At 42.4% G+C, this 27350-nt stretch overlaps 3 long non-coding RNA genes across 5 annotated transcripts; 2 read left to right on the top strand and 1 right to left on the bottom strand.

Annotated features, from left to right (window-relative positions):
- Positions 1-4869: 4869 nt before the first annotated feature.
- On the bottom strand, positions 4870-27334 carry LOC136008002 (uncharacterized). Of its 3 annotated transcripts, none has more exons than XR_010609939.1 (5): positions 27032-27334; positions 10112-10206; positions 8381-8573; positions 8164-8275; positions 4870-6363 (listed from the first exon to the last, which is right to left on the bottom strand). It is a non-coding gene; the product is annotated as an uncharacterized LOC136008002 (long non-coding RNA). The 3 variants fall into 3 exon arrangements; XR_010609941.1 differs by having other exon boundaries at positions 4870-6231; XR_010609940.1 differs by lacking the exon at positions 27032-27334 and adding an exon at positions 16971-17057.
- On the top strand, positions 15088-18920 carry LOC136008004 (uncharacterized). The gene is made up of 2 exons (XR_010609943.1): positions 15088-15578; positions 16994-18920. It is a non-coding gene; the product is annotated as an uncharacterized LOC136008004 (long non-coding RNA).
- LOC136008003 (uncharacterized) lies at positions 21057-26878 on the top strand. Its single transcript, XR_010609942.1, has 2 exons — positions 21057-21277; positions 24353-26878. It is a non-coding gene; the product is annotated as an uncharacterized LOC136008003 (long non-coding RNA).
- Positions 27335-27350: the final 16 nt, after the last annotated feature.

The raw sequence follows: 27350 nt of genomic DNA, 5'->3' as shown, positions 1-27350 counted from the left end.
GGGAGATGATTTCAGTAAAACTGACACTGAAAAAGAGAGGGTAAGCTGCTGAGAACATCCCAGAGGAATTTTCCTGAGAACATCACAAGAACCGGCAAATTGTCCCAAGTTTTCAAATGTTTTTTATTAAAAAAATAAATTTAGTATCTACCATGAATAATAATTTATTGCAATAGAAATAATTAAATCCTCAGCAAATGAAGATGAATTTTTATGCCATTGCACAGTTATTCTCGACAAATGCTTTTAGTTTGGCCCAAACAATATAAAGGAGGCTTTGTGTGTATCATAATATGCAATCTAGACCTGAATGATTTGTTTCAGTCATCACAGAGGAGACAATAAGAGGGAACATGACAAAAATAAAACAATGAGTAGGCCTGCACCTAATTTTGACTTTCATATTTTTTACAATAAATCTCATGGTAGTTTGTGGTTTCCTTCAGCCACCCCCAATTCATGTAGTAAATAAGAATCTAAGATTTCATAACAGAAAAACAAGCTTCTAATTTTCATGCTTACAAGAAGACTTTAATACTGACCAAGAAAAGGAACCAAAGTCTGTCTTTTAAGAGACAGATTTGTAAAGTTTTAACTTAAAAACTAAAATCTGCCTTTTTACTGCAAAAAAAAAAAAAAAAAAAGCATAAATAATAAAGCTTGATCTTGCTATTAGAGCTCAGGTCAGTGATTATAGTGTGTTAGTTATTCAGAGATTGCTAAGCCTTGTATCCCATCGTTTTCTTTCCTTAGCAACGCTCTCTTAGAGCCTTGAAAACAACATGCCTCTGCCCTCTATTTTACTTGCTTTTTCCTTCAGCAGATGCTGATGAGCCCAGCGTCTGATTTTAGTTTTGATCTGGAATAACTCCAGGGGTGTGCAAAAAGCCGTCCTGCCTCTTCCCTCCTAACAGGGTGGTGGCGGGGAGGGGAGTCAGGACTATTGTTCTCCCTCCTTGTGTCCCTCCTGCAGCAGCAGCCAACATTGTTCCTTTTTATTTACTTCCCCTTTCTGTAAAGCAGCAAGGCGTGCAGCAGAGGGACGCAGCTCTCCTCGTTAGAATAATGAGGTGATTTATGAGAGAAGGACACAGTGGAGGAGAGGTCTCCTTGTGCAGTGTTTGCCACTCAAGGTTGGGCACCCAGCCATTGCTGGCAGTCCACTGTTCGATCTCCCCACTGGCTCATGCTCTCACCCCCAGCTACCCAGGCAGGCTGAAGGGCCCCCAGCTAACTCTTCAACCTTTGCACCTCAGTGAAAATGTACAGACATATGCAGTAAACGCTTTTTCCCTTCATGTGGTGTACTTCACAAGTTGTGCGTTCCACGTTAGTAATAAAGGAAAGGGGAAAATCTCACCTTGGACCCTTCCTTACCAGTACCTAAGTGGAAATTTTGGCTTATAAAACACTCTTCGAGCAAGTTTGCTGTGTCACTGGAATGGTGAAATCCAGTACAGCTTTGTTCCACTCCTGCACTGTGGAAGTTCTGCATTATTTTTAGGAAAGGCTTATGTATGAGGAGCAAGGAAACTTTTTTCTTCCAGGGAAAATGTTGAGTATCCTTCATTCATCTCATTTCCTTGGTATCTTCATGGCAAAACATAGTGTGTACCTGGCGAGTTTCTGTTAAGGCCCATTTAAAATGCATGTAGACATATTTAAAAATACATTTAAGCTTTTAAAATGTCTTATACAAGCAAACAGAACAAAAGAAAGATTCTGCTAGTTGTGTTTCTGCCAGGCAGCAGAATCAAACACCAAACTTCCACAAGTTGCAGCTGGCTACACTTTGCAGTGCAATGTTTGTGGTTGCCTTTACGAAACACTGTACCTATTGCTGGTCTTTGCTAACAGGATGGCATTTGTAGTGCCTTGAATGCAGTTAAATCTTTCTGTACATCACTCTCCAAATCTAGAAGCAGATTAGTTTCAAGAATTCGTATTTAGTAGCCTTCCACATTGCAGACTTCATCAAGAGCCTCAATGAACCCAAGGAGCTCATGGTGTAACAGAGCCAGTGAAGTGAAAGCAATAAAAGAATGAAGTTACATATTACAAACTGACATGAAAATGGCCTGCAACAAAATGCCTCATACCACCCAAAGGAAAAAAGCAAATCATCATCCAGCGTTTTCTACCACCTTCACATTGTCTCAAATGCTCTCAACGTACTCTCAGCTAGAACATTTGCCTTCCGTCTTTTGCATACACAGAAAAACAGTGCAGGACCCGGTTTCACCCACCCCATTTCCTCACGCAAAGCCTCAGTGTATTTTTGGCTTAGCAGATTAGCAATTCTGACTGGCACAAAGTTGATCCATGTGGAAATCTACCCTCCTTTTACAAAGCTGCATTCCAGAAACTGAGCAAGAATATTCCCCTTCATTTTGTAAGGCGGGAGAAGGGTGGGGAGGGCAACCCCTGAGCCCTGGCCGCTGTGCTTTGCAGCCAGAAGAAAAACTTTGGTGCTTATTGATATCTGATTTGTCCATGTTCACCTGGAAACAGAAAGCATCTAAAAACCTATCCAAACCACAGATTTGTCCTTCATAACTCAGTGTTTCGATATGCAAATATACAGCCTGCTTTTTTCTGCCTCCAGAGTGATCTCACTGATGGACATGGGACATTCCCATAGGAATTGCTCAGTGTTAGTGCTGCTGTGTGCAAGGGTGATTCATGGGGAAGAGATTCAGCTGTAAAATGGAAAAATGGTTAAAACACTATGCAGTGTGCCTCTCTCCTAAACAATCATACTATACTTGCTTTCCCTCTCTGTTCTCAAAATTGCTGCCTTGGGGAGGTAAAGAATTACCATTGCCATAAACCGTAATCAAGATCAGATGTGCAAAGAGAAAGGCCTTGCTCAAATATCAAAGGGGACTTAAACTGCCAAAACAGAGCAAGAGAGAGAAATCCTGAAGGAATCAGAGATGTAGTTTATGACTGACCTTCATTTAACTGGGAAATGCGTGCTTTTGAATAGCAACACTCCCGTGAATCCATGTTTGGTTTTGTTTCAGCTCATTGGGAATATTTGCTGCAGTGGTATTGATCCAAGGTCCCAAACAATGAGCCGGAGATGAGAAATCCCGTATGCATTCCAGAAACATTTTTCTATACTAAACTCATCTCAGCAGTGACAGTGCCCGGCTTTGTCATCCCCTCTGCCACAGCACTGCCTTCCGGGGGTTGCTGCTTTGTGTTTGCATCATTGCTTGCCTAAGCGACTCCACATTTTCTGCATTCCCATAACCCAGTTGTCTGGATCTGGGAGAAAAATGAGGTAACAACTTCAAGGGGATTTTTGCTGCCACAGGAGCAGTTGATATCTGGATGACCTCTCCATTGTCCAAAGACCAAGCATTACGAGAAAAAACAGGCGTGCTAAATCTTTGCAGTCAAATACAGACCCACGCCATCACGGTGTCTCAGCCTCCCATGTGCTGCCTCCCTTTTTACGTTTCACAGGGTAAACATTTGACTCGGGACCCTCTACACGTCAAAATAGCTTTAATTAAAATCTAGTTCCAAACTTACCTTTGTCATGGACCCAAAGTGCACACTGAACTTTGAGGAAATTCAGATCCAGGTTTTCATCTGTATTTCATGGCTCCATTCCAGCTATAGTTTATAAGATGCTTAGTTTGCTGTCAGATATGCTGTATTAAAGCACATTCTCATTATCTCAGAGTTATGTTCTGAAATATTTTTAAATTCCTATTGAACACTGATGAAAAAGTTTATTTTTAAATTATACTTTGCCTTTAACATGAACTGGAAGGAACGGCAGGTACAGTGAAAAGAGCAGATTGTCAGGGAAGCCTGTAGAGTTGCCCATTCTGAAGAAACCTCTAATCAAGACAGTAGCTATTAATAAAATACTTTTTGTCTGATAACCAGAAACAGATAATCTGTCATAGAAGTCACAACTTCTTCGCAGTTTCCCCTCTCAGCTTCCTCTGTGAACAGCTGTCAATATGTGTATGCATGTAACTTTAAAAAAAAACCCCAACAAACACATAGGTTTGATGTGTGTTGCAAACCAAACTGTTCTTTTAAACAGAGCTTTTTCAGGTAGAAAAGCATTTGGAGTTAATTAGATGGGAGTGTTCAGGTTATTTTTCATCATTGCAACATGTTGTTTTGCAACACAAAATATGTCAATTTACAGTAAATACAGCAATGTCTGCAACAAATTAACTTCAGAGTTTTGGAAACACAGATGGTATTTCTTGCACTTTCCCAAAGGGCTACATTTGCTTGAGAGAAAGCAGAACTTTAGCTATTCTGTTATTTTTAGGAGTTTCTTCATCCTCATCGTTTCTACTTCACTAAGAAACAGTAAAATCTGATTCCCAGTTTATCAGCTATCAAGGAGATTAAACAATATCTTTTGTCACTTCCAGTATGTTCGTGCTGCCTCCAGCATTTAATTTTCAAAACCAGTACATTTGTGAAAGCAGTTACGTACACCGAAAGGGAAGTCTCAGCATCCAACACATTTCGTAGAGGAAAAAACAAGCATCCGTGGTGTGACTTAAGAGCTAACATCATCTCTACAGCTTGTCCCTAGAGCCCCATCATCCCTCTGCACTCCCTTCTCCGGGGAAGCCGCAGCGGCTTCCCTCCAGGAGGTGGCACGATGCTCCCGATCTCCCGATGCTCCGGATGCTCCCGCCGGGGCTCCCGCGGCCGGGGCTCAGCGCCGCCGCCCGCTGCTGCTCACGGTGGTCCTCAGCTTGCTTCCAAACGATGAGGCCCTCAGAGGCCGGACTGTCGCAGGCTGCAGGTCGTTCCTCTTTTGCACCTTTTTCCTTCCCTTTCTTTTTCCTCTTCCCCACCCCCCACCCCCCCACCCCCCCGGTTTTTTTTTTCTTTTTTTGAGATTTCCCATTTAAAATAACTGAGACAGATCTTACCCTCTGAAAGTGCTAAAGAGAGCATGAAAAATAGAGTGGGACCAGTCTTTTTTTACAGATTGAGCACACATATGAGTAAGCACGTGTAACATTTCACAGCAACCTATGTTTGAGCTTATGTTCAGGATGTCTTAAACATTTTTGGAGTTTTCACCCCTCCTTATGTTGCGATGCATTTGGTTCAGGACACTCCAGTGAGGGCAGAATTGCTGTGTTCTCTAAACAGAAAGGGTGATTGAAGCATACAGCTTGCAGTAGGGCCTGCATTCGTCCCGCCTTTTTACAGGCATCTAAGTGAGAGGGCCAACTTAGAAGCCAGCTTGGCTTTGCTTCCCTCTAGAGTCGCTGGATAGATCTGGCACCTCCAAAGGGTGAGTCAGCACACACAGCTATCAAAAAAACCCATGCAGTTAACCACACACAGAGGGGAAAGAAAGAAAGATACAGACTTTGGGGGCAATAAAATACAACATATTTTTTTGTACATCCGTAATTGTGTGCTTAACTCATTCAAACTCAGCACTGTAAAGTAAAAATTACTGCTCTTTCATTTATCATGTTAAAACACACACAAGATGGCTTAAAGATGTAACTTGCCAGTGAGCACCCACTTGGAAGTGAGAGAAATATTCTTGTGACAGAAATATCATTGATTGACTGGTAAAACCTGCAAATGAACCCAGGGAGGAATTCAGAAACCTCCCATGCTACAAATTCCAGCTGAAAGCAGACAAAGTTCTGTGCTCCTGAATTACACATTTCACTTAACAATGGTTATAATGAGCAAATGGTGACTTTGAGGCAAATACAAGGGCAGAGTGGCAATCTGTGGAAACTGCTCCTGCCTGGCAGAGCAGCGGCACTTCCTCTGCAGATTCCTTTCTCTGGGATTCCTCTGGCCCTCTGGATTTGACACTTTTCCTTGCTGCTCAGGGATCAGAGCAAACACATTTTAAATGTTCGCCTTTTACAACACAGTTCCCGTAGTACTGCATATGCCTTTAGGATCACTCATGGCAGCTCCACAAAATTGGTCCCCACTTCATGGGAACTTTTACAAGTCCTGATGGATGCCCACCTGTGTGTGCAGGCAACTACAGCTTTTCCACAACCTGGTCCTTGCTGCGGCCACTTGCTGCTTCATTCCTCCAGTTCACTGATGACAGTCAGGGAGCAGGATTCAAACCAGGTTTTAAATCTGCAGGCAGCCTGACTTGTGTGTATTGCTCACAGGACTCTTCTTCCATGGGTCCATCTCCATCATTTTTTTGCATTTAAGATTTTTTTCTACTTGGTATTTCTCACACTGAACAAATAAAAGGAACAACTTGGCTAACTTAGCATCATACTCAGCGACGCAATCTCTGGCTTCCTCAAGAAGCCATGTGGTAACCACGAATTGTTATCGACACCAAGTTAGGGGATGCAATGCAGTGATCTGGGTGGATAGGACAGAAAACGACCTGTCAGCAGGGCTGGTCCAACAAACCAGCAGCATCTCCCAGTTCCACCCCTGATGTGGGAAGCCACACAGCAGCGACTGTGAGAATGGCTGCAAGAACACAACCTACAGCTTCCCATCAGCAAGGACAGGGGCAGATCATCAGGAAATAAACACAGTGCTCATCATGTTCGGAAATACTATTAGCAGAGCCTACACTGCAGGTTTGGCTACAAGCACCACTGGGGGATCACACTAGAGAAGAGGAAATCATGGGCAAATGGCCACTGCACACAGTCTGGACTCACATGCGAGTCCAACATGCCCAGAATACGCCAGACTTGCTGTGTCTGTCCAGCACAGCCTCTGGCTAATGGGATGGTGAGTTCAGCCACTACACATGCTCTCAAGGCTTGCTGAGGGTTTGTACATTTGCCTTCTTGCAGGTTCAGGTTTGCCCTTCCCACAGGCAGCACAGTTCTAGGGGGAAGGGGACTTCCAAGACGTTCTGGTGCACTGACGATTCCTTAGTGCCACAGCCTGTTTGGAACATGCTCGTGCAAAGCTGAGCACTGCTGTCCTTGGTGGCGATGTTAATTGGAAGACACCATTCTCTTGACAGAGACCTGTTCCTTCATATATCATGTTTTCCACAGTAGCACATACAGACACAAATTTTCTTCCCAAGGTAACTGCCAAGCGGTGCCCCTGTCCTGTTGTCACAGACCTGTCCAGCTGTATCCCATGCACATGACACTCCCCCTTTACAGACTTCTGCAGCTAAGCCACAAAATTCCACCTCTGCTGTATCTCTCTTGCAAAACTGGATGGACCTTCTGATGTGTTGATCAGCACCATGTGGTGTGTCAGGTAACAGAACACACTGCCCAGTAAGAAGGGACTGTACTCCCCAGGTACCTCACATACCTCCCAGCTGTCACACAGAACTTTCTTGCCATGGGACCAAATGCATCCCATGTTGCCAGGACTTCATCTCTTGTGGTGTCAGATCTCACTGTGTCCCACCACAGAATAAAGGGAAAGCACTGTTGGTGTAGATGTGAACCTTGAGGTGGGAAGTCTCTTGTCTGATATTTCCCTTCTGGTTAAGATAAGCATGTTGTATGCTACCTTAAGCAGTCACGAGAAAAGGAAAGCAGTACTTGGCAAAAATGGCAACGGGAATTCAAAAAGGAAGTGGTCAGTATTTGCTCATTACATTTGCAGAGCATATTTTCTCTTTGCTCCCCATGTCAGGAAAAACTATTACAGTAGCTAGGAAAGGGAAATATTTCTTTCTGTTTCTAAGCATGTGAAGCAGGCTCCCACTGGCAAAAGCTGCCCAACACATTTTGTCCAGTGCTGTGTAAAGCCTGCAACTGTACATTGCACCAGGAGCAGCAAAGTGTGTTGCAGTACAGGACCCTCTGTAAGGGCCACATAGTAGCTAAGTTCCATTTAGCTCCTGTTTTGTGTAAGCCCTTGTTTGTTTCGGGGATTTTGTTTTGGCCTTTGTGTTTGTGGTTTGTTTTTTTTTTTTGTGGTTTTTTTTTGTTTCTTTTTGGGTTTTTTTTTAAGATAAATTGCAGTGGTATTTCATTTCTGGTTTTACAAATGAGAAGTTTGGTGTTTTGAGGACGTGGCTGACTTCTGATGAGGAACCTTTTTATGTTAAATGTGATCATTAGGGAAATTACAAGGCAGACAGAGAGAGGGGGCTGTGTCTTCCAGTGGCAGGTATGGTGTCATGCCCTGCACCTCACCAGGGGAGCAGGGGGCGAGGGGCTGAACACTTACCAGAAATCAGCTTCAGGGACCTGCCAGGACTGCCTGTCTTTCCTGGCTGATTGCAAAGGATCTTGCAGCTCAGTGTGTAGCCATGCTGGACAGCTTTTGATGGAGCTCCAACCTGCTCATGACAAATGAGCTCATGACAAATCTCAGCTCACAGTGAGTTTTTACTTCTTAACTTTGAAGGTGGTGGAAAAGGCCTTCAAGGGATATTGGCACTTACCAAATTTCTGTGTTTTCTACAGCGGCATCTTTGAAGAAGCAACAATTGAAAAGGTGTTTTTTTTCTCTTTTCATGGTCTCTTCAGTGCAACAGTAATGTTCTTTCCACTTGCATAATTTCCACCTTAACTTTTTCTTTTCTGTTCTTGTAGGATGAATCTGTGGCAGTATGTATAGAACATATCCAGGGAAACCTGAGGGCACAGGGAATGTCAAATCAAATTTCTATTTCACACGGAAATTCTCCTTTAGCTCGTGCTTGCAAATGTTTTACAGCTACACGCCTGCAAGTCCCCACACTGTAATAATCTCATCATATACCCTTATGAATACCTTTGCCTACTGACCATAAGATAAAATCTTCCCTATGTGAATCTTGGTATGCTTTGCCACAGCCCTAGAAAGGACAAGAAACATCACAAATTCTCAATTGAAATGAATTTCCTGCTTGTCTGCAAAGATCAAGGACACAAAGGCATAAGAGCCCCACCTCCAGCATTCAGAGGACCCGGGGAAGCTTCTGAGGCCAGGAATCCCACGCAGAGGTGGAGCTACCTACATTCACAATTACTTTCCATTCCCATAAGGTACATTCAGGTTTCTCCTTTTAGAGACAAGATGCAGCTCTGGGTTCTTCTTCCTAGAGACTTGCCAGGGGAAAGGAATGTTTCCATCTGTTTCAGAAAAGTCTCTAAGTCTTGTAATGCTACCTGAAGCACTATCATCAAGTGGTCACGCCGGACCAGGCATCCAGCCTTGAGCTTTTGCGTGCAGTAGAGGACAACAGAGGAAAGTTGCAGAGAAAAGCCTTGTTATGCTTGAGGCAGAACTGCTCAGTTTTGTTTGTGGTGGCAGAGAGGACTCTCAGGCTCACTATCTGGAAAGCAGGACAATCTCAGAGGGAGAGGTCCAAGAAAAAGCTCTGTATGCCTGAAGAAAACCCTGGGAGAATTTGACATGCCTCAGCCCAGGAGAACAATCACAAAAAGCCCCAGACACACCAGGGAGAACCTTCTACTGCTTGCATAACAGCCTAGAGGTTAGGGTTCTTGCTCTGGAAATAAGAGCACTTTAATGCCCTTCTCAGCTGAAAAGAAATAAATCAGTGGTTTCAATGCAAGTTAGTAGGCTACAGAACTACGTGCAAAGGGAACAAAGTCCATCTCTCTTTTTGAAACTAGTACAAGTCCAAGAGTGACATGACTAGAAGGAGAGGAAACATAGTGGAGCCAGAGTCTGTAGTCCTCAAGTTATGCACTTAGCTGGGAGTGTAATCTCAAAGCAAAAGAGGAATGGGAACTAGTCCCATAAAAATATATAAGGTCTTTGGTGACCAGAGTTCAGAAACCCCTGATCTAACAGTTCATTTTTCACTGTGTCCCCATCCTGTTCACTGTGGGCTCTGCATCTGCAGTGCTGCAGCATGTGACATCTTTGCAGCCCATCATAACTCAGTGTCAAGAACAGTTAATCAAAATTTTCAGGTTACTAAAGCCAAGGCTGAGGCCAGATGTAAAACAAGCAAATGGAGTTTCTAGGTCACGTTGGTCTTCATTTGCAACTCTCAAATCTGAAAAATAAAGGGCCTGGGAACTTACGTCCACAAAGACTGCAATTAAGGATGAAAAATGAAAATGGCTTGTTACAGGGAAAATATTTATAACCTCCTTCATGGATCACTGTTGCATATCCAGAGTTTGGATGGTGTATTTCTTGTAAAAAACATACTTACTTTCTCAATGAGAAATTCTCTCCCAACCTGCACCTTCGCAGCAGTAGCATTCTTGAGCTGCTCCACTAGTTCTTGCCCATGTGTTACTGATGAGTCTGGAAAAGAGAAAAGGAGGCCACGATGAGCTTTAATTTTTTTAGTCCCTGCTTGACTTCATAAAACTATTGCCCTGTCAGACCTTATCCTTCCTGCGAGCCTCAGGGCACTTCTGAAAGATTTTACAGTCCTCTCTTTGAACTTCTGCAATCATCTGTGCTTTATTTTCCTTTAAAAATGGAAAGTGGGAAATCAGTTGTCCTCCTGATTTCCTCCTGCCTGTTGTTTCTGAGGGAGGAGGCCCCTTTTAAGAGAGATGCAAAGTGCTAGCTCCAGAATTCCCATTGCTTATAATGGAATGGAAGGGCTGAGATCCAGGCAACCCTTTGAACATGCAGGATGCTTCTCTGTAATGCAACATTCAGTACTCATACTGCGCAGAACACCAGGTCTGCTTTTCAAACACAGGCTTCTGAAGTATGAGGTATACAGGTAATGTAGTAGTAACACTGCCTGCCTGCTATTTGCTCTGAAATTCTCAATTGCAGTTAGCATGTGTCTTGAAAAATTCATTCTAGTTGAGTCTGGAGTGTCAGATAAGGGACATGTTGCTCTGACTCTGTGAGTCTGAGGCTCATTATCTGTGGCACTACGCACAGACAATGAAAGTTGTGTGTATGACAGCTCCCTTACTGAAGTGCCAGGGTTATTGTACTGCCTGTAAGTAACAGGAAAGAAACTCTCCAGGTTCCTTTTTCTTGGAGGTTTTTTTTAAGTAAAGACATGTTTGAACCAAGACATTCCTGCTTCTTGTAGCTGCCAGTTCCTATGCCCAAGATTCAATGTTTTTCATGCACTTGCTATAAAATGCCTCATCAAAGCCTTCCCTGCTCTGTTGTAGCTGTTTCATTATTTATTATGGTAAAAATATGAATTACTGAACTTCAGCCTTGGCAGATAAGTGAAATGGGAATGAACTTTCAGCTCTTTGGTTTCAGAAGGTAAATCTCTGGTGGAGTTTGCACACATGGTTGGAATAGTTCCCCTCATTTACACTGGCACAGCTCCACCGACTGCCGCCGCACTGCCCCGATTCACACTCCAGCAGCAGGGAGTTAGAAACTCAGGGGCCTGAGACAGCTGTAACGTTTTCATACTGCATGTCCCGTTTTAAAACAGCAAATTTAAAACCATATGTGAAGGAAAAAAAAGATTTTTCTCTTTTGGGTTATTAAGGGGGAGTTGACCAGAGAGAGAGGAAGGAGCTGCAAAGCGATGCACTGAGGCTGACCCTGGAAGAAAGAGAGGTTAAATAACAGTATAAATACCCATTGGCTCTTGAACCAAGTCACACACACCGCTGCTCATATGGAATTCTTTTACATAATGTTCTGGCAAGAAGGAGCTCCTTTTTAACCTGGTTTCCCCAGGAAATGTAGCGTGTATGTTCACACAATCTGCCTGTCACATCTCCTCCCCAGCCTTCCTCCTGCCACCCGCCATTTGTCCACTTACTGGCATGTGACAGAGAAAGTCCAGAAGTGAAACCTGGTAGTTGTATATGGGAGAGGTGACTGCTTGGCCTCCCCAGCGGGCAAAGACAACTGTGTCTGCTGGAGAGGGGGCTCTTGCCACTGGAGCTGCACAAGGGCAGGAGCAGCAGGAGCCTCCACCCTGCTGGAGGGTACCCCAGGCACCTGGGATGCCACAGGAAGGAGTGATGGCACTGGGATGCAGGAAGGAACTGGGAGGGTAAGCGGGCCGTGGGAGAGAAATTCATAGGAAACCAGCCTCTGTGAGTTTCACGGCACATAGCAGTTGAGCCTGACATGAGGCAGGCGCTGAACTAAAGAAAGTCCTTTAAAGAAGCAGATGTGTTCTTTCCAAAGTATCTGATAGTAAAATAAATTAAACCAGTTAAATTAAGCTTCCCCGTCAGCATCCAGCAGTACAGCTCAGCCTGATTTACCAGTCTGCTTAACAGCAGTAGGCAATGTAAAACTCGCATTTTCTAATTTAGGATGGTTGATTTTAGGGTCAATTGACATAGTGTATGCTGATCTCTGCTTTTAAAAAGCAGGGAATGTGAAGGTGTCTGCTTGCCTTTGGAAAAGGAAATAAATATTAACTTATCCACACAATGTGTAAGCGGATCTAGCCCTGTTGCAGGAAACTCATTAATCTCACATGGAAAATAAATAAACCAGGAGAGAAAAGGATGGGTGGGATTTTAACTTCCTCTATTTCCGCTAATCGTTATTTTATATGAACAAGTGCATGCCAAGGTTAAGAGGAAAATTACTGCAAAGGACAAATAAGTTTGTTGAGTCTTTTAAAAGCTTTTTGGTGGAGGGATAATTTAGGGTGGTGTTGGGGAAACTCACCTGTTAAATGCTGCCTGATAATTCCCACTATTAGACCACATTTTCCATTGCTGATGCCACTGTCAGACTTGAGCCATCGGGACTCACATTTTCCATGGCAGGTGTCTGCCTAAGGCTGGATACGTGTGATGCATGTGTGTGTCTATCAAGAACTGCCTCAGGCTAAGTGTGTATAATAATTTCAGCCAAAATGTTTTTGCTCTTCAGCAACTATAAGAAAAAATGTGCTGTTTCCCCTGTTTGCCTCACACTGAAGAGAACGGCAGCCTCTTCTTTAGGCAGTCCCAAAGGCCCTGTACGTTGGAGGAAAAGCATGAAATTTGGCAGGAACGCTTTAACCACTCTGGAAATCCGCCTCAGCTCAGTTGAATTATGAACCTGAGCAAGACCAGTTTGGTCTTGATAGAGCTTCACGGCTTGGTGTTTCAAAGATCCTGTGCTAGTCTGGGGCTGACCAAGGTTTTCTTCAGCTAGTTTCTCCTTTGCCCCTTTGGACCCTGCTCCTCATCTGGGGCAACCCAGAAGAAATGGTCATCCAAGGAAAGGACAGGCTGGAGAGGGAGAGGTGAGAAAAGAGAAGAAACAAGAGCACTCTAGACAGAGACCATGGGACAAGGGAGGAAAGTTGAGACGAGATGTCCACTACACCTACAGTCAGTGACCACACGTGAGCCACAAGATAAGATACCAGCAGTTTTGTTTGCTGAGGGAGAAAAGTATGTGGTCACTGACACAGCATTCAGAATTACACAGCATTGAGAGTGGCAGAAAGTATAGCTCAAGCTCCTTTCCAGCCATGGAAAGGTTGGACTTTCAAGTCACAGCCATATTTAAAAAAATGAGCATTGGGAAACCGGCAATTGGCCCTTATCTTAAAAATATGACTCTACCTGAAAACAGCCACTATTGGTGTTCTTGTCTTTCCTTTACAGGTGGGATATATAGTTGTTTAATGCCTCAAAAATTCAAATACTCACTGAAGTGCATTTATGTGGCTTTAAATGTTGGCCTTTCCCACAGACATTTGTGACCAGGATAACCAGCACTTCCACAGTCATCCATGTATTAGTCAATAACTTTCCAGCATTCTAGATCTGCTCTAACATCATTTGCAAAATCAGAAACAGAGGATAAACACAGTGCACACTGAGTGACTACCAGTTCTCCCTTGGAGCCCAGCAGTTTATTCTCTGATCACTAAAGCAGCTTATAACAGAGTAATTTTCATGGTGATCAGCAAGCATACTCTGCCAGAATGTGGCTCTTTCTTCAGATTAATCCATAATCTTTGTCAGTCTGGAATTGTTAATAGCATTTCTAACAGCAAAATATTGCTGTAACTATTCTTTCAGGTTTTATGACATCCATACCATTATGTCCTAAGGACCCTGAAAGTCACTTTTCACAATCCAGAGTTATATTTCTATAAAGATGTAAAGCTTTAGAATATTTGTGAGAAACAGAGAATTTTGAATTTAAGGTAAGAATTAAATTACTGAGAATGGCAATTTATGATCATAGAATGGGCGCAGCATTAATTTGGATAAATGTGTTTCTGATACGAATATGCACTGGAAAAGCAAATGAAAGCCAGTGTGAAAGAGACACAGCAATCAAATTAAAATAGCAAATAGTGTATGACCACAGGATAGCTTTTTTACAGTATATATTTAGGAGAGCAGGCATGGGGTAGCTGAATTGCTCATTTGGATGGCAAATACTTGGAATTCAAATCTCCATAAAATTCTGGCATTAGGATTCAAAGTTGGGAGGAAGGAAGGAACTTTCAGGGGTGCAGCTTGGGGAATGAACACTGGGACAGCACAAGACAGAAAAGGAAGGCACGCATTGATCTGTTTCTGCTTTCATGTTGGACAAAGAAATGGCCACAGTACAACTCTCTCTACACCAAGGATGTGTAACTGTGATTCCCCCATTTTCCACCCATGCAAAATTCTGATGGAAGCTTTTATGATGGTTTGGGTGCTGACAGACATTGCCCCTCAGAACAGATTCCCTGATATCTAATAATAGCTGAGCTCTTGTAGCTTTTTGGTGCAGGGTTGCCAATTTTGCTTTCTTTCTCAGCCACCCACTTTCACAAAATTGAACTTATCTCTGAGTAAATTCAAACCCTCCTTTGAGACCTGTATCAACCCTGACTGAAGCTTGCTAACAAATCCAAGAAGTATTTGGAACACACAGATATCTAAGCCTTGATTCTTTAGAAACTAAATAAAAAAGAAAGAAACTGTAAAGAAAGGGAAAAAGAAAGAAACTAGACATTAGAAAATCTCACAATATTTTGTATGTACCGAGAAAATGAATTGGGTTAACCCAAGCACATCAAAGGGTAGAAGTCATTAGGATACCTTCAGAAGTCTGCAAAAGCCTCCTCCTCCACTCAGCTATTTCAAAAGCTTCAGCACAGGGGAGGTTCTGCAGCTGTGGAGTGCAGCTATTACATAGTCCTGTGCTCTGCAATAATTTTCTGCATGCTGATGGGAATGGAACAGCAAGAGGTTTGAAGTCCAAAGTAATGCAACCAGTGAATCCTGGCTGCAATGGCTCTTCCATCTGAAAATCCTACGTCTCAGCAGTTTGTAGCTGGTTTTGACACCAATGGATCATTACTAAGTTCTACTTTGATGAAAGCTACCTAACCAAAACACCACACTAACAGTCATTCTAAAGTCACATACTTAGATTTTGCAAAACTGTTTGCAAAAAGGACTCTTCTCTTTAACGCCTGAATGTACAAAATGAGCATGTAATATTATCTGGATGCAGTTTAAACTAACATATATATATTTATTGTTCCAGATATTTTGGGGTAGGGAAAGGGTTAGAAAAAAGTTACCTAGCGAGTTGGATATGACTACATTGGAATTAAGTTTTCTGTCTTTAATTTAGAATTTAAACAATGAACTGAAATGAACTATAAGTTTTTGATCTCTATCTTGAAGATCTCTCTGAACAATACATGATAATATAGAGTGCTGAGACACTGAGTCCCACAACAGAGGAACTGGAACTTTTACTCAGGGGTGCATATCTCTTTGATTCAAGCATAAATGTTTATTTATTAAAAGTTGGCCTGGGGAAATAAAGAATTCTGGAGAAGAAATTATACATATTTCTGATCATGTTATCTGTCTGAAGAAGAAACTACTATTCCCAGAACAAAATCAGGTAATTAAAAGTTATGCTTTGTGACTCCAGGATTTGAAAAGGAAAAATCACATGGCAACTAGTTAATGTCTGTATGATTACTTTCATGTATTTTCTCAGGGTTAAAGTATTTATAGCCACATACAAAACCAAGAAAAGAGCCTAAGGGAACACAAACAAAACCCCACCACCCAGCACCTTAACTGCAGCATCTGCAAGCCAGCAATCATGGAATAGTTGATGAAGTGCTTAAGGCTAGGAAGGCTGATAATGAGATTTCTTTTAAGTTCACAGCGCTGTACATTAAAGAGACACTGCCAACCTGATTCTGAAAGGAAAAACATTACATTGCACACACACGCTGTTTTTGTTTTTATAGAAGAGTCTTTTTCATCAGCCTTTGCTGGTGTCTAGAAAAACAGGTTTAGTAAGCAGCATACTTGGTCCACAAGTTTTCCCTCAATGTTTCTGCATTCTATTTGTCTTTCATAACACTTCAGTTCTGATGCTGTGTCTGGCGAGTGCCCCAGATAGGAGAGTGGTTCTGAGCTCCCACCCAGTCAGTGCAAAAAGCAGGAGCTCTCCAAGATAGTACCTTAAGCAGAATATACTAAAGGCCGTCTGCACAGTGACAGTGACTGCTACAAAGTACAGCATAAACAACCTGGAGCCAGATTATAGTTCCACCTCTCTCTCTCTGGTCTGTTCAGTGATAGAAACCACCCCATTATTTGCAGCAAGATTAGATATGGTGTTTCCAGAATTACACATGAAATACCAACCTGAAGTCTAGCTGACTTTCTTTAAGTCTACCTTTAAATCCTTTTTTTATAAACCCAAATAATATTTTACTGGTGCAGAAGCCTCATACAGAGGGACTATAACCTTTCCTAAAAAACAGCATACGTGTAGTCTTAATGCTTATCCCAACATAGCTGCTTCCAGGAGTTTCTTTGCAAAAATGTCCTTTAGCCCTTTCTGTCAATCTTTCCTATTCTTAATTGGAGTGAAATGGTAATGCTGGCATATTCCAGCTGCCTGCATGGACTAGTCTGAATTAACTTTCCTGGTTTTTCTATCTCCTGTAATTTTTTTCTCAACACCCCCTGGGATGAGAAAGAACTTGAGCTGACAAACAGGTAGAGCATATAAACAAATCTGTATTCAGGAAAAAATACAGTCAAACAATATTAATGTTGCACAGTCAATAATTAAAACTTGGCAAAGCTAATTTTGTAATTTTAACTTTTAACATAGTTTTTACTTACAACATCACATATTTGTTTTTCAGTCCTGCTGTGGGTTATGAATCAGTTTCTGAACCAAAAGTGTCTGTTGTCTGCCAGACCCTTGTTCCCATTGCTGCTGAAACTGGAAAATGAACAGTGAATGACACAGGCGACTGCATGAAGAAACAGGATTGCTTTACAATTAAAACAGCAGAATGCTGTCTGGGAGGACTGGGGTCTGTTCTGCTTCTGCTAGAGAATTCCAGCAGAGGAGTTCTTATTGTGTTAGTCTTTACTTTCATACCCATCATTTTGGGTGCTGACTTGACAGCCTAGAATTTGATTTGGAGACACACTCAAACAGCTGTAGCCCAGGATGCAGAAACTGCTTTGAACATACAAAATGGTACATAGCACTAGGTACTACCAGGAAAAAAAGAGATCTTAAGAATCACAAACGGAAATTAACGGATACTTTTAATCTATCTTAATAGGCAGGTTTGACAATGTAATGCTGTAATTGCTGCAGAAACTGGAAAAGAAATGTTAAGCACTGTCTGTTCATCTCCACATCTGTGTGATGCTGCAGGGCTGCAGATGCCCGTGATATGGCAAAAAAGCTATTGAAGACAAAGGTGCCACTTCAACAGCTCTCTCCTGAGGTGCAGACACCCATGCCTGGAGCTGGCAGGACAGGCACCATCCCTGGCATCCCCTGGTAGGGTCTTGTGAATGGCATTTTGTCAGATTTCCTGCTGGAATGAAACATCAACACCACCACAATCGCCAAATAGGTTAAAAAAGACTGTCAAAAGAATGAGAGAAGTGTTGCTGACTTCAGCTCACAGTAACCCCGGTACCATCTGACATACTAATCCACTGACAAAACCTTCAGTCATCCTTCCCCAAGGAGTATCAGTGGCAACTGAACTGTTACTCTGTTAGTCATTTTCATGGAGCTACAGGCCACAGACCCACCCCTGGACCTCAGAAGAGTGATTCCCACAACTACCTGTGCTAGCACCAGCCTTACTGAATGTATTTGTTTGTGGTCTACAAAGCACCATACATAAGAGATTCTTGAATGCTGATAGTACCCGGCTGACATGTCGCTGCAGAGAGAAATGAAGACTGGCACCAGGTATGCCAAAGGCTGTGTGGCATAACAACCTTCTGCACACACAAAACCTGGAGACAGCTGGAGTTTTTGTTAAACACAATCCAGAGTAAGAGGATCAGCCTAGCTTTTGCACTCACAGTCATGGTCAGAGCAGGAAGGTCAGGAACTATTTCCAAAATAAACACAAGAGTCCATCCAAGAAAGCAGCACTAAGTATAAGAATAATAATTATCTGCTACTTGTTTGATGAGTGCTGTAGCCTGCAATACATTCAGATTTCACCATTTAATCTTGTCATTATTATTATCATTGGTAGATTAAAATCAGTAAAAGCCGTATCACTACCTGAGATAGTCAAAACGCGTCTGCCTAATATCTGGCATCAGAATGCAGCCAACAGCCGGGCCACCAAGTTGTGGCAAACAGAGAGCAAGTAAAAATCACACTAAAAGATCTAGAGGATCCACCCTAGAAAAGATGCACATGCAGCAGGTGACTTCAACTTACCATGCCAGTGACACAATGACACTTCCAGGTACTCCCACCACCAGCAACCCTTTCCCCCATGGGCTCCCATGTACATCCCTGCCAGAGCTGGTCGAGCGGGCACGGCTCGGTGTTCCTGGCAGTTTGACAGTGCCAGGAGCTGCAGCAGCCAGCCAGGAGAGTGAGTGGTACAAGTGTGGATCCTGTGTTCAGGCCTGACACCTGCTCCTGTCCTGGGCTCCCTCATGGCTTTTCAGAGAGTACAGTTAGAGGCCTTTAATGGAAAGATGATAATTTGGCTACTTTTTGTTTTGTTGCAACTGTTGCCTTATTTGTTTTATTCACCAACATTCATTAAAAAGAGCCCCTCGTATTCAAACTCCCAGCTGAGCCTACACTCCGTGTCTCCTTGCCTGGGTAATCTGAATTCCCTCTGGACTTTTTTGCCTGGCTCTCTCCTGTTCCCTCGTCTACTTGCCAGCACTAGCCACCTCCGCTGGTTTCTAGTGCCAGTCTCTTTCCTGGAACTGCATTCTCAGTTCACCTTCCCTCTCCATCACAACTTCTCTATCAGTTTCTTTTGCTTGTGCCTCAGTTTCTTGGGCAATTTGTGTCCTCCATCCTACAGTCACCTCCATCATCCTTTTAGCCTACAACCCTAATATCCTTGTTCTGGATCCTCAGTCTCTGCCAGTAGTCATTTCCTTTGGTGGCTTCAAAACAGTATTCCTGACCTGCCAGCCCTGAATACCTGCCTTCCCTGCAGGTCCTGGTTTTCATCTCACATGCTCCTATTTCCAGTATAGCCTGTTGGTTCTCCACAGCAAGGCCTTAGACCTGGCTCTGAATCAGATAGCCTCTTCCTTCACATTGCCTAGATGCCAGCAGAAAGGTCGCTGAAAGCACAGAAAAGTGTCCCTGCTCTCCCTTCGTTGCTTGGCTCCGGCTTAGTGTGCAGCAGCTGGAAACAACCATTATTGAGAAACTCTTGTCTCCATCATGTCGTCCTGGGCTGCAGTATGTGTGGTGGCTTTGTACAGAGAGTGCATGCCTGGGCTAGGGGCTGAGAGGGGCTGGAGCGCCTTAGTTGAACTGTGGGAATGGTACACAAGCAACATGACTGTAACTGTGAGAGGCATAAGCTTGTTCTGGGACAGTCTTAACCCTTAAGCAGTAGCAAGTGCTGAGATTTAAAATACCATAAAATTTGGGTGTAGTGAAAAGCACTTAACAAAGGCATTCCTTACTCAATTTCAAAGCAAACTTTCTCCATAAAAAGTTTTATTTTCTTTTTTTCCTGTTTAAAAACAATATAGCTTTCCTACATTTAGTTTCAGAAAATATTAAACACTTTGATATTTTCTCAGGTCAATAAAAACATGATGCAGACCATCAGTATTGACTTCTCCAGTCTGAATCAGTGTAGCCTGGCACAAACAGCTGAAAGCTAGGTCTTGTGCCAGAAATGTCAAACCCCATGTAACAGGCTGTATGGGCTCTTTAAAAACTCGGCAGAGCTGCTCACCCTACCTTGTGCATGTGTTGGGAATCAGCTGAAGGGCTGATTCCCAGCAAGCAGATTTAAATAGGTTTCCAGCTTAGGGAGAGAAATGCATGTTTGTCTCTTAGGGGAGCTGTTCCCTCCCTCTCATCCCTCCCTTATATGTGCACATACACTCACACAAAAAGAGCAAAATGGGAATAAAGGTACTCTCCAGGCGAAAAGACCATTTCTCTATAGAGACAGAAGAGCACTTTTGGCAGACCTGAACGGCACTAGAGTTTAAGGGAGTTGAAAATAAAAGACTGATAATGAGATTTTGCTCTAGATCGGCTGGCTTGTGCTGGCAGGCAGCAAGCAGAGCCAGCCTGCTTACAATTTGCCCTAGATGAGCTAACCAAAAATAGAAACCAAGAATCACAGTGCGTTATCCAGTCTAGAGAGGTAAAAATGTTGACTTGGAAAGACCACCACTCAGAGACAAAATGACAGTTCTGAGCTGCAGCCACATGCGTTTCTCTCAGTCACGTTAAGAAGGCACTAATCTTCCTGTTGCAGAAAGAGCAGAGTTCCTAACTCAGCCTTCTGAAGAGCTGGCACATGAAGGGTCTATGGAAGGAAGAGTATGGCATTCACCAGCTCTGGTCAGACTTATGATCCCTATTTCTGCTGATCTTGAGCGGCTCATAATCCCATTGGGTCTAAATCACCTTTCACAGGTAGGCAGAGAGAAGGAGCTCTGGGAAGTGTGAGAAACAACCACTTCACTCAGGAAGGAAGAACAGGTTTGCCAGTGGGTTTATGCAGAAAACACTCATGACCCACTTCTTCCTGGGTGCGAGCTTTGCTGCAGCCTGAGCTCAAAGTACCTCTGCTTGTACTCTGGAAAAAGTAAACCTGAGACTATCACACTACTGCCCACAAGGCATTTGCCTGTGCTTGAATCATCCAGAGACAATGACAGATGCTAAGGCACCTGGCACATATCAAGAAGCTGTAAACCTTGTGCTGTTGTGGCTGCTTGGTGAAGACTGAGTGCAACACATCTGGGTGCAATCTTGATATTAAGGGTAAGCTTGACCATATCTTGCTAGGTGTAAGAAGAAGGTGTTGCTTTTGCTAGTTCCTGATGGAAACTGTATTATTTTCTGGAGCCTTTCTCGATATCTGGAGGAGTATGTGGCTCTCAGTTTTTGTTCGGCAAACCAGGTGAACATTAGTTTAACAATCTGATACAGAGTAAGTATGATTAATAATGACTGTTAGCAGCTGGATTGATAATGAGTAATAGGCACTAATTTTTCAGCCTAGAAAGATACCTCTCTACTACTCAATAAATGCACAAGTGCTGGAGTTTGGGTGTTCCGGCTCCTGCAACTTTGTTTAATTAAAGAGACACCCACAGGGTTGGTAACTTTTGCCTGTTATGATCTACAATCTCCCCAGTTCTGATATTCCCTAATTTGCAGCCGCATACATAGCAACATTTGTGAACTGGGAGGGCAAAGTTAACTCCAAAGCAAAACTCTTTCCTTTGGAACAGACTGTGTGCCAGAGGCACTCAGCATCAGCCACCCCATTTTCCTGTCAGCATATCACTGATGTATTAGAGAAATTTTAAACTCAGAATATGCCACAAGTGTATGCCAGATTGTGAAAAAGAATACATCGGTCTCCCTCTTCATTACTAGGTGCTGTGCTTTTGTGAGATTACAGATGTATATTTAGTGTTAATCTTGGTGTCGCGTCCGTACCTCAGCAGTTGGCTCTTTTCTAATGCATTTTGTAAAGGTTAAACTCGGTAGTGCAAACTGTACATGATGATAATTTATGGTAATACCAGAGGGCAATCTGTTTTCCACTCTATAGCTGCTCACTGCCCAAAGGGAAAGGAGCAGTGGATTGTGCTTGTTGCCTTAGCTCTGGTTTGCACAGGTGTTCAGCACTCTGCCTTCTGCCTGCAAAAGGGGATTAGACAGGGTTTAGGGGAGAAAACATAGGGAAATGAGAGCAGGCAATCAGATGGCAAATTAAAATGAAACTATAGCTGCTTATTGAACCAAATTCTATTCTTCTTCATACTTCTCCTGTCTGCCATTCAAAACCACATCTGAGACTGATGGATCTCATTCCCTAGCTTCTGACTTTGATCTCCCAGCATGAGTTCTCCTTAGTCTGTGAGGGGAAGACTAAAATGCACATGCAGGATCACACTTACAAAACAGCACATTCTTGGCTTGCAGCCACATCCAAATTCGCTAATAGCAGTAGTTTTCTGTAACTGCCAGGAGAGATAAAGAAAGCAGTGACATTTTAACTGTCTTGTGCTGCAAACAGTTCACACTCCCAGGAGTTCAGCAGAATTCAGTGGAAGCCTAATTAGGGATGATACATCCTAAACTTCACTCTCATTATGTTTTTAATTCTTTCATAATTCCTCCACAAATCCTGAAGTTGTTTTAAGAGAAACTTTAACATCAGCATTTAGCTCATGTGTAAGTTTCTTTAGAAGGATTGCAGACAATAGTTTTTTGTTCTTAGTTTTAACTGTATATGTATTTCTCCTCTTCAAACACTGTTAACATGTAGTATTACTATTAAGCAGTATGAAGGATATGTCTGCGTTTGGTTCAGTGCAGTTTGATGGTAGTAGGTGCCTTGGTTAAGCAAATCCAAACCATTAAACAAGATTAAATATCAGTAGGTGTGCCAGGGATCAGGAGGTGGCAGCAAAACCCTGAGATATTTGATTCTTCATGTCAGTAATAGAAATGTTTTAACTGCAAGCCAGAATTAATAAATCATTAACATGTGAGATTCTAGTAAGAAAAAACAAGGGATTGTCTGACACTGATTATACAATAAGGAATTGTATGAAAAACGGTTGAATTACATGGACTGGAGAATTGACACCATTAAAACCTGAAACAGCATTCCTAATTCATATAATTAACTTTCCAGAACAGGAACACTCCAAGTCAGAGAAGGGTCCAACAGAACTTCTCAAGTTGGATGGAATAGTATCAATGGATGTATTGCAAGGTTCAGCAAACTGGACTGTAGCCTGATAATTGGACAAGTTTATATATAATGATATATATACATATATATATATATATCTCAATGACATTGGATGAGAGCAGTAAAACTACAGAGCAGCTTATCTGATATGGTTTGGAAACATGATCATGAGAAAGACATCCAGGAAAGAATTCAAAGTAAAAAAAAATTTGAAATGTCAATCTAACAGGTAAATTCTTGTCAGGCAAATTGCTGTATTTCTGCTCACTGAACTTTATTCGGTTTCTGCTTCATAACTGAGAAATCGGTGGTATGAATGGCAGAAGGGATATCAGTGTGGTTTGCAGTAAGGAAAACTGAGACTGAGCAAGAAGAACAAGATATTTGGTGAAGGGACAAAATTGAGCTTTGTTATTTATCAAAGCTCTATGAATATTCAAAATAGCTTATGTACAGCAAAACCAGCCATGGCAAGCTCAGTGAGCATGTAGGAGAATAAAAAGGTCAGACCTGAAGATGTCTACATCATGTATGTACCTTTATGATGGGGGGTTGGACACAGATGATCTTGAAGGACCTTTCCAACCCAAACCAGTCTATGATTCTGTGAGAGCTGGATCCTGAGGGGAAATTTTCATATACCAGAAAATCGTAAAGGTGGCTTCACAGAAAAATACTGAGAACTCTACAGACAGCAAAAGTTTACAAGTTGAAGGGGAAAAGCTGATGTATTTTTTTAGATTTTTATAAATGTAATGAAAGAAGAGTTAAAATTACATGAAGTGCAGCTAGAAAAAATCAGAAACTGCTAAGGGGGACTCACAAGCAGATTGCTCATGGAGCTCAAAATATCGTAAGTCCTATTTCCTCAGGAAAATAACAACAAAAAATGTTTAACGTATTTTAATATTTATTCATATTAATGTATTCAAGCTCCATGTGCCCTACATGAGCATGACAGATTTCTACCATATCAGTCAGAATTATGGAGTCTCTAGAGCCCTTCTTTGTTTTAACAAACTAGAATTCTATTACAGGTTGCATCTGTAATAGGGAAAACAGGCAAATACTGTGTACACCTGAATGTGCATGTTCTTTCAATAAATCATTTGCATAACTCATTTACTGTACCTAGGTATATTTCAGAGTTTTGCTGAACAACAAATTTCAGAAGGTTTTGCAATTATAATAGGAAAAATAAAATAAAATAAATATGCTTTTAATAAATTAATCTGGTTTTACATATTTTCCAGTATCCTCAATTTGCAATGACTGAAACATTATATTTTCCAGTGTCCTCAGTCTGCAATTACTGAAACAGACTTTTTGCTGGTTCCAGTTCCATTCAGCCAGTCCTTCACGCTAGCCACAAGCCTGTCTGCTGGAATTCTATAAAGATGAAACAGTAACACAGAAAACCTAGCAAGCATGTACAATGTGTCTGGAACATAAAAGATACCTACAACTATTTATTTCACTTGCACCAACAATGCTGGAATTTGAGACAGAAAAAATTGATTATATTGACTGTACTCATATCAGACTAAAATCAAGGAAATAAAAAACTTGACTGGAGGCAGCTGTGTAAGTATTTTGGAAGCCTTTCAAATATATAAAAAAAAAAAAAATCCCTGTTCTCTAGGAAATTTTCTAAATAAGTGTCTGGTAAACTCTTCTGTAAATGTAACGTGATCCAAGCTGCATGCCAAAATCCGGAGAACACAGCTCCAATGCTCTGAACAGAGTGGAAGACACCTGAGATGGCTCTGTTATTATGCAAGAATTCCAGGTATGCACAACAAAAGCAGCAGTATCAGGAGGTGAATCACACCAAAGCAGCTAAAGGTCCTTAAACAGGAATTCTCAGATTGTCCTGTAGAGCTGGACACATTTTGAAGAGAAACTGGCTCAGTGGAACTTCCCATTAATGATCATGTAACATCTTCGTGCCAGATACAGCAATTGCCTGCATGGAAAAACAGTTTTAGGAAAGTATTTAATATGTTTTAGCTGCCTTGCAACATCAACTTAGCAACCGAAGAGAGATGTGCCAACACCTTGTGATCAGCTAGATCTTTAGAGGCAACCAGGAAGATACTGTGGGTCCACGGTGCTCCGCAGATGTGGTACCACCCGAGATGTCTTTCTACTGCTGCATTCCCCTGAAAGGGATATAGGATGCAGTTTTCACAGATTTCCAACCATGTCAGCAAAGCAGAAGGAATTCTCTCAGCAATACCAGTCAAGTCTACAGTGTTTTAGGGACTAGTGTGTCTTATTTCTTCCTGCCCTTTTCCACCAGAGAAACTCCTGGGAGAAAATTAAATGGAGAAGGGCATTTAACCTGCCTAAATTTAACCCCGTAGCCATCTTTTACTAGTCTGGCTCTTAGATTTTCAGACTTGAGCTGATTTAATGATTTTGGGATGCTTAGCTCTTAACTAAAGTAATGCTGGAAAATGTCCTCTGGATATGGTTGTCTCCCTTGGGTTTGGAAAAAGCAGTGACCCATGAAAGCTCTTCATTCTCTCCTTAGTTTCATCCCATTTGCTACCACGTGGGAGTGTTCTGTTTACAGGAGTTACTTCGTTCTGGGTTTGTGGAGAATACGCTCTTTTTCAAAACCAATGTAGGGCTCAACGTACTCTTGCCAGACCCTACAATAGGAAAAATAAGGGTAATATGTGGATGGGTGCAATGGCAATTCAATTTTCTGTCTGGAAGCCTTGTTTTGGAGTTTTGTTGCTTAGTGTCTGTCAGCACTTTCATCCTGAGGAATTTAAGTTTCTGCTACAACAGCCCAGACATAGATGAAAGTTTGCATATAAAGTATCAGAACTCAGAACTGGTTTATTTTTATTAATTTTCCAAATGAGGTTAAGTCTTCAGATATGAAAAAGTACCTGGGTGGTACTCAGCATAAAAAGAAGGAAATTATTGGCTTGGCATTTGTTTAATCTTGTGAAAGATTTATTTAAAAGGAAAATGAGATAAATACTTAAAATACAATCTCAAAAGAAGCCCACAGAAATATGTATTCATCCAGAAACTGGGCTACATTTTGAGGTGTCTAGCACCTCTAGGCACTGTAATCACTCTACTGCCTTTGAGATAATTCATCCTAAAAACAACCACATATGTTCAACCAGTTTCCTTTCAGGAATGCTTCAGCTGCTGATGGATCACAAAAGGAAGGATCACATCCCAAGTCTTTGAAGATACGGGTAAGAAGGAAGTAATTGTTAATGATTTGCTGATCTAAACCAAAAATGATTGACAAAGTAATGAAATCATGTAATCCTGTAGTGTGCCAAAAAAACACAATTCTAAATTGAATAGGAACAAATGTCAGAGAAGGTCAAACAAGATTAACTGCATCATACACTACACAGCTACATATGCCTAATAATAAATGACCTGCTCCAAGAAATGAGAGGAAATTGTAAGAAACTGATAGTCCTTTGGAACTGCTTATGTGTCTCAATGAACTTTTGGCACTATCAGACACTTCTCTCGAGATGTTACTTGAAGATGATGCAGAAAATCCCCACAAAGTACGGGAAGATGAAAGCTGTCCAAAACCACCTGTAACGATGTATTTTGAGATTAGCCAACAACTGTATGAGTAAAGCCTGGTGTAGACGAGGGCTGCACTCATGCAAGCTGACTGCCCTGTGCACTTAATGCTGGCTTCTGTGGACATTAGCACTGCTGTTGCAAACATACGTATTTATAATACCAGTGTATTCCCTTCCTTGGAAAAGACTGTAAGAATCCTCGGCATGTTTTATTATATGAAAAATAAACCTGTTAAGCATAGATTCACTGAATGAGTAAAGTCTCTTCATTTCACACTCAGGTAGGGCTGCAGACTTCTGGGAAAGCCACCGCTGCGTTTGATAGCCCCCAAGCCCTGCTCATCTCTCAGCCCTACCTTACAGCGTTACTCATCCTGCGCCCTCCTGAGCTTACCCTCTGCAGACTTCAGAGATCCACTGTCTCGGCGTGTGGCTCCGGAGCTCCCCAAAGCCAAACCAGGGCCAAGCCCAAACCCAGGGTCACACCTTCCGTGAGGGCCGCCGCTGCTCCCCGGGCCCTGCGGGGCAGCGCCGTGCCCGCCCCCGGGCCACACGTCCCACCAGGCGGGCACTCACCGCCCCGACCCCATCCGCCCGCTCCTGCCGGTGCCCCCGTCACAGGGCGTCACGCGACCCCTGCGGGGCGGGCAGCCGCCTTCCCCCGCGGCCAATCAGAGTTCGCCTTTGCGCGGTCCTCCGTGCTCTAGCCAATA

Source organism: Lathamus discolor, chromosome 2 (genome assembly GCF_037157495.1).
Source record: "Lathamus discolor isolate bLatDis1 chromosome 2, bLatDis1.hap1, whole genome shotgun sequence".
In the NCBI taxonomy this organism is placed as follows: domain Eukaryota; kingdom Metazoa; phylum Chordata; class Aves; order Psittaciformes; family Psittacidae; genus Lathamus; species Lathamus discolor.
Note: the sequence above shows the minus strand (reverse complement) of the source record. Positions and strands in the feature narration are given on the sequence as shown.